We start from the raw sequence: 13,862 nt of genomic DNA on the forward strand, positions 1-13,862 counted from the left end.
ATAGTATAGTAAGGCTTTTTTTCCTAAAAAACGACATAGTATAGTAAGGCTTTTTTTCTTAAAAAACGACATATTATAGTAAGGCTTTTTTTCCTAAAAAACGACATAGTATAGTAAGGCTTTTTTTCCTAAACAACAACATATTATAGTAAGGCTTTTTTTCTTAAAAAACGACATAGTATAGTAAGGCTTTTTTTCCTAAAAAACGACATAGTATAGTAAGGCTTTTTTCCTTAAAAAAACGACATAGTATAGTAAGGCTTTTTTTCCTAAAAAACAACATAGTATAGTAAGGCTTTTCTTCTTAAAAAAACGACATAGTATAGTAAGGCTTTTTTTAATCAAAAAACGACATAGTATAGTAAGGCTTTTTTCCTTAAAAAACGACATAGTATAGTAAGGCTTTTTTTCTTTAAAAAACGACATAGTATAGTAAGGCTTTTTTCTTAAAAAACGACATAGTATAGTAAGGCTTTTTTTCTTTAAAAACGACATAGTATAGTAAGGCTTTTTTAAAGTAATAAACGACATAGTATAGTAAGGCTTTTCTTTTTTAAAAAACGACATAGTATAGTAAGGCTTTTTTTCTTTAAAAAACGACATAGTATAGTAAGGCTTTTTTTTCCTAAAAAACAACATAGTATAGTAAGGCTTTTCTTCTTTAAAAAACGACATAGTATAGTAAGGCTTTTTTTCTTAAAAAACGACATAGTATAATAAAGCTTTTTTTCCTAAAAAACGACATAGTATAGTAAGGCTTTTTTTCTTAAAAAACGACATAGTATAGTAAGGCTTTTTTAAAGTAAAAAACGACATAGTATAGTAAGGCTTTTTTTCTTTAAAAAACGACATAGTATAGTAAGGCTTTTTTTCCTAAAAAACGACATAGTATAGTAAGGCTTTTTTAAAGTAAAAAACGACATAGTATAGTAAGGCTTTTCTTCTTAAAAAAACGACATAGTATAGTAAGGCTTTTTTTCTGTAAAAAACGACATAGTATAGTAAGGCTTTTTTTTCTTAAAAAACGACATAGTATAGTAAGGCTTTTCTTCTTAAAAAAACGACATAGTATAGTAAGGCTTTTTTTTATCAAAAAACGACATAGTATAGTAAGGCTTTTTTCCTTAAAAAACGACATAGTGTAGTAAGGCTTTTTTTCCTAAAAAACAACATAGTATAGTAAGGCTTTTTTTCTTAAACGACATAGTATAGTAAGGCTTTTTTTCCTAAAAAACAACATAGTATAGTAAGGCTTTTTTAACGTAAAAAACGACATAGTATAGTAAGGCTTTTCTTCTTAAAAAAACGACATAGTATAGTAAGGCTTTTTTTCTTAAAAAACGACATAGTATAGTAAGGCTTTTTTTATTAAAAAACGACAGTATAGTAAGGCTTTTTTTCTTAAAAAACGACATAGTATAGTAAGGCTTTTTTAAAGTAAAAAACGACATAGTATAGTAAGGCTTTTTTAAAGTAAAAAACGACATAGTATAGTAAGGCTTTTTTCCTTAAAAACGACATAGTATAGTAAGGCTTTTTTTAATCAAAAAACGACATAGTATAGTAAGGCTTTTTTCCTTAAAAAACGACATAGTGTAGTAAGGCTTTTTTTCCTAAAAAACAACATAGTATAGTAAGGCTTTTTTTCTTTAAAAAACGACATAGTATAGTAAGGCTTTTTTAAAGTAAAAAACGACATAGTATAGTAAGGCTTTTTTAAAGTAAAAAATGACATAGTATAGTAAGGCTTTTTTGGTAAAAAAACGACTAGTATAGTAAGGCTTTTTTAAAGTAAAAAACGACATAGTATAGTAAGGCTTTTTTCTTAAAAAACGACATAGTATAGTAAGGCTTTTTTCCTTAAAAAACGACATAGTATAGTAAGGCTTTTTTAAAGTAAAAAACGACATAGTATAGTAAGACTTTTTTTCCTAAAAAACAACATAGTATAGTAAGGCTTTTCTTCTTCAAAAAACGACATAGTATAGTAAGGCTTTTTTTCTTAAAAAACGACATAGTATAGTAAAGGTTTTTTTCCTAAAAAACGACATAGTATAGTAAGGCTTTTTTTCCTAAAAAACGACATAGTATAGTAAGGCTTTTTTTCTTAAAAAACGACATATTATAGTAAGGCTTTTTTTCCTAAAAAACGACATAGTATAGTAAGGCTTTTTTTCCTAAACAACAACATATTATAGTAAGGCTTTTTTTCTTAAAAAACGACATAGTATAGTAAGGCTTTTTTTCCTAAAAAACGACATAGTATAGTAAGGCTTTTTTCCTTAAAAAAACGACATAGTATAGTAAGGCTTTTTTTCCTAAAAAACAACATAGTATAGTAAGGCTTTTCTTCTTAAAAAAACGACATAGTATAGTAAGGCTTTTTTTAATCAAAAAACGACATAGTATAGTAAGGCTTTTTTCCTTAAAAAACGACATAGTATAGTAAGGCTTTTTTTCTTTAAAAAACGACATAGTATAGTAAGGCTTTTTTCTTAAAAAACGACATAGTATAGTAAGGCTTTTTTTCTTTAAAAACGACATAGTATAGTAAGGCTTTTTTAAAGTAATAAACGACATAGTATAGTAAGGCTTTTCTTTTTTAAAAAACGACATAGTATAGTAAGGCTTTTTTTCTTTAAAAAACGACATAGTATAGTAAGGCTTTTTTTTCCTAAAAAACAACATAGTATAGTAAGGCTTTTCTTCTTTAAAAAACGACATAGTATAGTAAGGCTTTTTTTCTTAAAAAACGACATAGTATAATAAAGCTTTTTTTCCTAAAAAACGACATAGTATAGTAAGGCTTTTTTTCTTAAAAAACGACATAGTATAGTAAGGCTTTTTTAAAGTAAAAAACGACATAGTATAGTAAGGCTTTTTTTCTTTAAAAAACGACATAGTATAGTAAGGCTTTTTTTCCTAAAAAACGACATAGTATAGTAAGGCTTTTTTAAAGTAAAAAACGACATAGTATAGTAAGGCTTTTCTTCTTAAAAAAACGACATAGTATAGTAAGGCTTTTTTTCTGTAAAAAACGACATAGTATAGTAAGGCTTTTTTTTCTTAAAAAACGACATAGTATAGTAAGGCTTTTCTTCTTAAAAAAACGACATAGTATAGTAAGGCTTTTTTTTATCAAAAAACGACATAGTATAGTAAGGCTTTTTTCCTTAAAAAACGACATAGTGTAGTAAGGCTTTTTTTCCTAAAAAACAACATAGTATAGTAAGGCTTTTTTTCTTAAAAAACGACATAGTATAGTAAGGCTTTTTTTCCTAAAAAACAACATAGTATAGTAAGGCTTTTTTAACGTAAAAAACGACATAGTATAGTAAGGCTTTTCTTCTTAAAAAAACGACATAGTATAGTAAGGCTTTTTTTCTTAAAAAACGACATAGTATAGTAAGGCTTTTTTTATTAAAAAACGACAGTATAGTAAGGCTTTTTTTCTTAAAAAACGACATAGTATAGTAAGGCTTTTTTAAAGTAAAAAACGACATAGTATAGTAAGGCTTTTCTTCTTAAAAAAACGACATAGTATAGTAAGGCTTTTTTATTAAAAAACGACATAGTATAGTAAGGCTTTTTTTCTTTAAAAAACGACATAGTATAGTAAGGCTTTTTTTCCAAAAAAACGACATAGTATAGTAAGGCTTTTTTCTTAAAAAACGACATAGTATAGTAAGGCTTTTTTCTTAAAAAAACGACATAGTATAGTAAGGCTTTTTTTCTTAAAAAACGACATAGTATAGTAAGGCTTTTTTAAAGTAAAAAACGACATAGTATAGTAAGGCTTTTCTTCTTAAAAAAACGACATAGTATAGTAAGGCTTTTTTAAAGTAAAAAACGACATAGTATAGTAAGGCTTTTCTTCTTAAAAAAACGACATAGTATAGTAAGGCTTTTTTTCTGTAAAAAACGACATAGTATAGTAAGGCTTTTTTTTCTTAAAAAACGACATAGTATAGTAAGGCTTTTCTTCTTAAAAAAACGACATAGTATAGTAAGGCTTTTTTTATCAAAAAACGACATAGTATAGTAAGGCTTTTTTCCTTAAAAAACGACATAGTGTAGTAAGGCTTTTTTTCCTAAAAAACAACATAGTATAGTAAGGCTTTTTTCTTAAAAAAAACGACATGGTATAGTAAGGCTTTTTTTCTTAAAAAACGACATAGTATAGTAAGGCTTTTTTTCCTAAAAAACAACATAGTATAGTAAGGCTTTTTTAAAGTAAAAAACGACATAGTATAGTAAGGCTTTTCTTCTTAAAAAAACGACATAGTATAGTAAGGCTTTTTTTCTTAAAAAACGACATAGTATAGTAAGGCTTTTTTTATTAAAAAACGACAGTATAGTAAGGCTTTTTTTCTTAAAAAACGACATAGTATAGTAAGGCTTTTTTAAAGTAAAAAACGACATAGTATAGTAAGGCTTTTCTTCTTAAAAAAACGACATAGTATAGTAAGGCTTTTTTATTAAAAAACGACATAGTATAGTAAGGCTTTTTTTCTTTAAAAAACGACATAGTATAGTAAGGCTTTTTTTCCAAAAAAACGACATAGTATAGTAAGGCTTTTTTCTTAAAAAAACGACATAGTATAGTAAGGCTTTTTTTCTTAAAAAACGACATAGTATAGTAAGGCTTTTTTAAAGTAAAAAACGACATAGTATAGTAAGGCTTTTCTTCTTAAAAAAACGACATAGTATAGTAAGGCTTTTTTTATTAAAAAACAACATAGTATAGTAAGGCTTTTTTTTCTTAAAAAACGACATAGTATAGTAAGGCTTTTTTCCTTAAAAAACGACATAGTATAGTAAGGCTTTTTTTATTAAAAAACGACATAGTATAGTAAGGCTTTTTTTCTTAAAAAACGACATAGTATAGTAAGGCTTTTTTTCCTAAAAAAACAACATAGTATAGTAAGGCTTTTTTCTTAAAAAACGACATAGTATAGTAAGGCTTTTTTTCTTAAAAAACGACATAGTATAGTAAGGCTTTTTTTCCTAAAAAACAACATAGTATAGTAAGGCTTTTTTAAAGTAAAAAACGACAGTATAGTAAGGCTTTTTTAAAGTAAAAAACGACATAGTATAGTAAGGCTTTTCTTCTTTAAAAAACGACATAGTATAGTAAGGCATTTTTTATTAAAAAACGACATAGTATAGTAAGGCTTTTTTTCTTTAAAAAACGACATAGTATAGTAAGGCTTTTTTCCTTAAAAAAACGACATAGTATAGTAAGGCTTTTTTTCCTAAAAAACAACATAGTATAGTAAGGCTTTTCTTCTTAAAAAAACGACATAGTATAGTAAGGCTTTTTTTAATCAAAAAACGACATAGTATAGTAAGGCTTTTTTCCTTAAAAAACGACATAGTATAGTAAGGCTTTTTTTCTTTAAAAAACGACATAGTATAGTAAGGCTTTTTTCTTAAAAAACGACATAGTATAGTAAGGCTTTTTTTCTTTAAAAACGACATAGTATAGTAAGGCTTTTTTAAAGTAATAAACGACATAGTATAGTAAGGCTTTTCTTTTTTAAAAAACGACATAGTATAGTAAGGCTTTTTTTCTTTAAAAAACGACATAGTATAGTAAGGCTTTTTTTTCCTAAAAAACAACATAGTATAGTAAGGCTTTTCTTCTTTAAAAAACGACATAGTATAGTAAGGCTTTTTTTCTTAAAAAACGACATAGTATAATAAAGCTTTTTTTCCTAAAAAACGACATAGTATAGTAAGGCTTTTTTTCTTAAAAAACGACATAGTATAGTAAGGCTTTTTTAAAGTAAAAAACGACATAGTATAGTAAGGCTTTTTTTCTTTAAAAAACGACATAGTATAGTAAGGCTTTTTTTTCCTAAAAAACGACATAGTATAGTAAGGCTTTTTTAAAGTAAAAAACGACATAGTATAGTAAGGCTTTTCTTCTTAAAAAAACGACATAGTATAGTAAGGCTTTTTTTCTGTAAAAAACGACATAGTATAGTAAGGCTTTTCTTCTTAAAAAAACGACATAGTATAGTAAGGCTTTTTTTTATCAAAAAACGACATAGTATAGTAAGGCTTTTTTCCTTAAAAAACGACATAGTGTAGTAAGGCTTTTTTTCCTAAAAAACAACATAGGGCTTTTTTTCTTAAAAAACGACATAGTATAGTAAGGCTTTTTTTCCTAAAAAACAACATAGTATAGTAAGGCTTTTTTAACGTAAAAAACGACATAGTATAGTAAGGCTTTTCTTCTTAAAAAAACGACATAGTATAGTAAGGCTTTTTTTCTTAAAAAACGACATAGTATAGTAAGGCTTTTTTTATTAAAAAACGACAGTATAGTAAGGCTTTTTTTCTTAAAAAACGACATAGTATAGTAAGGCTTTTTTAAAGTAAAAAACGACATAGTATAGTAAGGCTTTTCTTCTTAAAAAAACGACATAGTATAGTAAGGCTTTTTTATTAAAAAACGACATAGTATAGTAAGGCTTTTTTTCTTTAAAAAACGACATAGTATAGTAAGGCTTTTTTTCCAAAAAAACGACATAGTATAGTAAGGCTTTTTTCTTAAAAAACGACATAGTATAGTAAGGCTTTTTTCTTAAAAAAACGACATAGTATAGTAAGGCTTTTTTTCTTAAAAAACGACATAGTATAGTAAGGCTTTTTTAAAGTAAAAAACGACATAGTATAGTAAGGCTTTTCTTCTTAAAAAAACGACATAGTATAGTAAGGCTTTTTTAAAGTAAAAAACGACATAGTATAGTAAGGCTTTTCTTCTTAAAAAAACGACATAGTATAGTAAGGCTTTTTTTCTGTAAAAAACGACATAGTATAGTAAGGCTTTTTTTTCTTAAAAAACGACATAGTATAGTAAGGCTTTTCTTCTTAAAAAAACGACATAGTATAGTAAGGCTTTTTTTATCAAAAAACGACATAGTATAGTAAGGCTTTTTTCCTTAAAAAACGACATAGTGTAGTAAGGCTTTTTTTCCTAAAAAACAACATAGTATAGTAAGGCTTTTTTCTTAAAAAAAACGACATGGTATAGTAAGGCTTTTTTTCTTAAAAAACGACATAGTATAGTAAGGCTTTTTTTCCTAAAAAACAACATAGTATAGTAAGGCTTTTTTAAAGTAAAAAACGACATAGTATAGTAAGGCTTTTCTTCTTAAAAAAACGACATAGTATAGTAAGGCTTTTTTTCTTAAAAAACGACATAGTATAGTAAGGCTTTTTTTATTAAAAAACGACAGTATAGTAAGGCTTTTTTTCTTAAAAAACGACATAGTATAGTAAGGCTTTTTTAAAGTAAAAAACGACATAGTATAGTAAGGCTTTTCTTCTTAAAAAAACGACATAGTATAGTAAGGCTTTTTTATTAAAAAACGACATAGTATAGTAAGGCTTTTTTTCTTTAAAAAACGACATAGTATAGTAAGGCTTTTTTTCCAAAAAAACGACATAGTATAGTAAGGCTTTTTTCTTAAAAAAACGACATAGTATAGTAAGGCTTTTTTTCTTAAAAAACGACATAGTATAGTAAGGCTTTTTTTAATCAAAAAACGACATAGTATAGTAAGGCTTTTTTCCTTAAAAAACGACATAGTGTAGTAAGGCTTTTTTTCCTAAAAAACAACATAGTATAGTAAGGCTTTTTTTCTTTAAAAAACGACATAGTATAGTAAGGCTTTTTTAAAGTAAAAAACGACATAGTATAGTAAGGCTTTTTTAAAGTAAAAAACGACATAGTATAGTAAGGCTTTTTTAAAGTAAAAAATGACATAGTATAGTAAGGCTTTTTTGGTAAAAAAACGACTAGTATAGTAAGGCTTTTTTAAAGTAAAAAACGACATAGTATAGTAAGGCTTTTTTCTTAAAAAACGACATAGTATAGTAAGGCTTTTTTCCTTAAAAAACGACATAGTATAGTAAGGCTTTTTTAAAGTAAAAAACGACATAGTATAGTAAGACTTTTTTTCCTAAAAAACAACATAGTATAGTAAGGCTTTTCTTCTTCAAAAAACGACATAGTATAGTAAGGCTTTTTTTCTTAAAAAACGACATAGTATAGTAAGGCTTTTCTTCTTAAAAAAACGACATAGTATAGTAAGGCTTTTTTATTAAAAAACGACATAGTATAGTAAGGCTTTTTTTCTTTAAAAAACGACATAGTATAGTAAGGCTTTTTTTCCAAAAAAACGACATAGTATAGTAAGGCTTTTTTCTTAAAAAACGACATAGTATAGTAAGGCTTTTTTCTTAAAAAAACGACATAGTATAGTAAGGCTTTTTTTCTTAAAAAACGACATAGTATAGTAAGGCTTTTTTAAAGTAAAAAACGACATAGTATAGTAAGGCTTTTCTTCTTAAAAAAACGACATAGTATAGTAAGGCTTTTTTAAAGTAAAAAACGACATAGTATAGTAAGGCTTTTCTTCTTAAAAAAACGACATAGTATAGTAAGGCTTTTTTTCTGTAAAAAACGACATAGTATAGTAAGGCTTTTTTTTCTTAAAAAACGACATAGTATAGTAAGGCTTTTCTTCTTAAAAAAACGACATAGTATAGTAAGGCTTTTTTTATCAAAAAACGACATAGTATAGTAAGGCTTTTTTCCTTAAAAAACGACATAGTGTAGTAAGGCTTTTTTTCCTAAAAAACAACATAGTATAGTAAGGCTTTTTTCTTAAAAAAAACGACATGGTATAGTAAGGCTTTTTTTCTTAAAAAACGACATAGTATAGTAAGGCTTTTTTTCCTAAAAAACAACATAGTATAGTAAGGCTTTTTTAAAGTAAAAAACGACATAGTATAGTAAGGCTTTTCTTCTTAAAAAAACGACATAGTATAGTAAGGCTTTTTTTCTTAAAAAACGACATAGTATAGTAAGGCTTTTTTTATTAAAAAACGACAGTATAGTAAGGCTTTTTTTCTTAAAAAACGACATAGTATAGTAAGGCTTTTTTAAAGTAAAAAACGACATAGTATAGTAAGGCTTTTCTTCTTAAAAAAACGACATAGTATAGTAAGGCTTTTTTATTAAAAAACGACATAGTATAGTAAGGCTTTTTTTCTTTAAAAAACGACATAGTATAGTAAGGCTTTTTTTCTTAAAAAACGACATAGTATAGTAAGGCTTTTTTTAATCAAAAAACGACATAGTATAGTAAGGCTTTTTTCCTTAAAAAACGACATAGTGTAGTAAGGCTTTTTTTCCTAAAAAACAACATAGTATAGTAAGGCTTTTTTTCTTTAAAAAACGACATAGTATAGTAAGGCTTTTTTAAAGTAAAAAACGACATAGTATAGTAAGGCTTTTTTAAAGTAAAAAACGACATAGTATAGTAAGGCTTTTTTAAAGTAAAAAATGACATAGTATAGTGAGGCTTTTTTGGTAAAAAAACGACTAGTATAGTAAGGCTTTTTTAAAGTAAAAAACGACATAGTATAGTAAGGCTTTTTTCTTAAAAAACGACATAGTATAGTAAGGCTTTTTTCCTTAAAAAACGACATAGTATAGTAAGGCTTTTTTAAAGTAAAAAACGACATAGTATAGTAAGACTTTTTTTCCTAAAAAACAACATAGTATAGTAAGGCTTTTCTTCTTCAAAAAACGACATAGTATAGTAAGGCTTTTTTTCTTAAAAAACGACATAGTATAGTAAAGGTTTTTTTCCTAAAAAACGACATAGTATAGTAAGGCTTTTTTTCCTAAAAAACGACATAGTATAGTAAGGCTTTTTTTCTTAAAAAACGACATATTATAGTAAGGCTTTTTTTCCTAAAAAACGACATAGTATAGTAAGGCTTTTTTTCCTAAACAACAACATATTATAGTAAGGCTTTTTTTCTTAAAAAACGACATAGTATAGTAAGGCTTTTTTTCCTAAAAAACGACATAGTATAGTAAGGCTTTTTTCCTTAAAAAAACGACATAGTATAGTAAGGCTTTTTTTCCTAAAAAACAACATAGTATAGTAAGGCTTTTCGTCTTAAAAAAACGACATAGTATAGTAAGGCTTTTTTTAATCAAAAAACGACATAGTATAGTAAGGCTTTTTTCCTTAAAAAACGACATAGTATAGTAAGGCTTTTTTTCTTTAAAAAACGACATAGTATAGTAAGGCTTTTTTCTTAAAAAACGACATAGTATAGTAAGGCTTTTTTTCTTTAAAAACGACATAGTATAGTAAGGCTTTTTTAAAGTAAAAAACGACATAGTATAGTAAGGCTTTTCTTTTTTAAAAAACGACATAGTATAGTAAGGCTTTTTTTCTTTAAAAAACGACATAGTATAGTAAGGCTTTTTTTTCCTAAAAAACGACATAGTATAGTAAGGCTTTTTTCTTAAAAAAACGACATAGTATAGTAAGGCTTTTTTCCTTAAAAAACGACATAGTATAGTAAGGCTTTTTTAAAGTAAAAAACGACATAGTATAGTAAGGCTTTTTTTCCTAAAAAACGACATAGTATAGTAAGGCTTTTTTAAAGTAAAAAACGACATAGTATAGTAAGGCTTTTTTCTTAAAAAACGACATAGTATAGTAAGGCTTTTTTAAAGTAAAAAACGACATAGTATAGTAAGGCTTTTTTAAAGTAAAAAACGACATAGTATAGTAAGGCTTTTTTCCTTAAAAACGACATAGTATAGTAAGGCTTTTTTAAAGTAAAAAACGACATAGTATAGTAAGACTTTTTTTCCTAAAAAACAACATAGTATAGTAAGGCTTTTCTTCTTTAAAAAACGACATAGTATAGTAAGGCTTTTTTTCTTAAAAAACGACATAGTATAATAAAGCTTTTTTTCCTAAAAAACGACATAGTATAGTAAGGCTTTTTTTCTTAAAAAACGACATAGTATAGTAAGGCTTTTTTAAAGTAAAAAACGACATAGTATAGTAAGGCTTTTTTTCTTTAAAAAACGACATAGTATAGTAAGGCTTTTTTTCCTAAAAAACGACATAGTATAGTAAGGCTTTTTTAAAGTAAAAAACGACATAGTATAGTAAGGCTTTTCTTCTTAAAAAAACGACATAGTATAGTAAGGCTTTTTTTCTGTAAAAAACGACATAGTATAGTAAGGCTTTTTTTTCTTAAAAAACGACATAGTATAGTAAGGCTTTTCTTCTTAAAAAAACGACATAGTATAGTAAGGCTTTTTTTTATCAAAAAACGACATAGTATAGTAAGGCTTTTTTCCTTAAAAAACGACATAGTGTAGTAAGGCTTTTTTTCCTAAAAAACAACATAGTATAGTAAGGCTTTTTTTCTTAAAAAACGACATAGTATAGTAAGGCTTTTTTTCCTAAAAAACAACATAGTATAGTAAGGCTTTTTTAACGTAAAAAACGACATAGTATAGTAAGGCTTTTCTTCTTAAAAAAACGACATAGTATAGTAAGGCTTTTTTTCTTAAAAAACGACATAGTATAGTAAGGCTTTTTTTATTAAAAAACGACAGTATAGTAAGGCTTTTTTTCTTAAAAAACGACATAGTATAGTAAGGCTTTTTTAAAGTAAAAAACGACATAGTATAGTAAGGCTTTTCTTCTTAAAAAAACGACATAGTATAGTAAGGCTTTTTTATTAAAAAACGACATAGTATAGTAAGGCTTTTTTTCTTTAAAAAACGACATAGTATAGTAAGGCTTTTTTTCCAAAAAAACGACATAGTATAGTAAGGCTTTTTTCTTAAAAAACGACATAGTATAGTAAGGCTTTTTTCTTAAAAAAACGACATAGTATAGTAAGGCTTTTTTTCTTAAAAAACGACATAGTATAGTAAGGCTTTTTTAAAGTAAAAAACGACATAGTATAGTAAGGCTTTTCTTCTTAAAAAAACGACATAGTATAGTAAGGCTTTTTTAAAGTAAAAAACGACATAGTATAGTAAGGCTTTTCTTCTTAAAAAAACGACATAGTATAGTAAGGCTTTTTTTCTGTAAAAAACGACATAGTATAGTAAGGCTTTTTTTTCTTAAAAAACGACATAGTATAGTAAGGCTTTTCTTCTTAAAAAAACGACATAGTATAGTAAGGCTTTTTTTATCAAAAAACGACATAGTATAGTAAGGCTTTTTTCCTTAAAAAACGACATAGTGTAGTAAGGCTTTTTTTCCTAAAAAACAACATAGTATAGTAAGGCTTTTTTCTTAAAAAAAACGACATAGTATAGTAAGGCTTTTTTTCTTAAAAAACGACATAGTATAGTAAGGCTTTTTTTCCTAAAAAACAACATAGTATAGTAAGGCTTTTTTAAAGTAAAAAACGACATAGTATAGTAAGGCTTTTCTTCTTAAAAAAACGACATAGTATAGTAAGGCTTTTTTTCTTAAAAAACGACATAGTATAGTAAGGCTTTTTTTATTAAAAAACGACAGTATAGTAAGGCTTTTTTTCTTAAAAAACGACATAGTATAGTAAGGCTTTTTTAAAGTAAAAAACGACATAGTATAGTAAGGCTTTTCTTCTTAAAAAAACGACATAGTATAGTAAGGCTTTTTTATTAAAAAACGACATAGTATAGTAAGGCTTTTTTTCTTTAAAAAACGACATAGTATAGTAAGGCTTTTTTTCCAAAAAAACGACATAGTATAGTAAGGCTTTTCTTAAAAAAACGACATAGTATAGTAAGGCTTTTTTTCTTAAAAAACGACATAGTATAGTAAGGCTTTTTTAAAGTAAAAAACGACATAGTATAGTAAGGCTTTTCTTCTTAAAAAAACGACATAGTATAGTAAGGCTTTTTTTATTAAAAAACAACATAGTATAGTAAGGCTTTTTTTTCTTAAAAAACGACATAGTATAGTAAGGCTTTTTTCCTTAAAAAACGACATAGTATAGTAAGGCTTTTTTTATTAAAAAACGACATAGTATAGTAAGGCTTTTTTTCTTAAAAAACGACATAGTATAGTAAGGCTTTTTTTCCTAAAAAAACGACATAGTATAGTAAGGCTTTTTTTCCTAAAAAAACAACATAGTATAGTAAGGCTTTTTTCTTAAAAAACGACATAGTATAGTAAGGCTTTTTTTCTTAAAAAACGACATAGTATAGTAAGGCTTTTTTTCCTAAAAAACAACATAGTATAGTAAGGCTTTTTTAAAGTAAAAAACGACAGTATAGTAAGGCTTTTTTAAAGTAAAAAACGACATAGTATAGTAAGGCTTTTCTTCTTTAAAAAACGACATAGTATAGTAAGGCATTTTTTATTAAAAAACGACATAGTATAGTAAGGCTTTTTTTCTTTAAAAAACGACATAGTATAGTAAGGCTTTTTTTCTTAAAAAACGACATAGTATAGTAAGGCTTTTTTTCCTAAAAAACGACATAGTATAGTAAGGCTTTTTTTCTTAAAAAACGACATAGTATAGTAAGGCTTTTTTCTTAAAAAACGACATAGTATATTAAGGCTATTCTTCTTAAAAAAACGACATAGTATAGTAAGGCTTTTTTAAAGTAAAAAACGACATAGTATAGTAAGGCTTTTTTTCTTAAAAAACGACATAGTATAGTAAGGCTATTTTTCCTAAAAAACAACATAGTATAGTAAGGCTTTTTTTCTTACAAACGACGTAGTATAGTAAAGCTTTTTTTCTTTAAAAAAAACGACCATTTATAGTAAGGCTTTTTTTCTTTAAAAAACGACATAGTATAGTAAGGCTTTTTTTGTAAAAAATGTCTCAGTATAGTAAGGCTTTTTTTCTTTAAAAAACGATAATGTATAGTAAGGCTTTTTTCTTTAAAAAATGACCATGTATAGGAAGGATTTTTCATTAAAAAAACACCATGTATAGTAAGGCTACTTTTCATTTAAAAAAAAACACAATGTATAACAAGGCTTTTTTTCTTCAAAAAATGAACAATCATC

This window comes from Stigmatopora argus, chromosome 6 (assembly GCF_051989625.1).
Source record: "Stigmatopora argus isolate UIUO_Sarg chromosome 6, RoL_Sarg_1.0, whole genome shotgun sequence".
Lineage (NCBI taxonomy): Eukaryota > Metazoa > Chordata > Actinopteri > Syngnathiformes > Syngnathidae > Stigmatopora > Stigmatopora argus.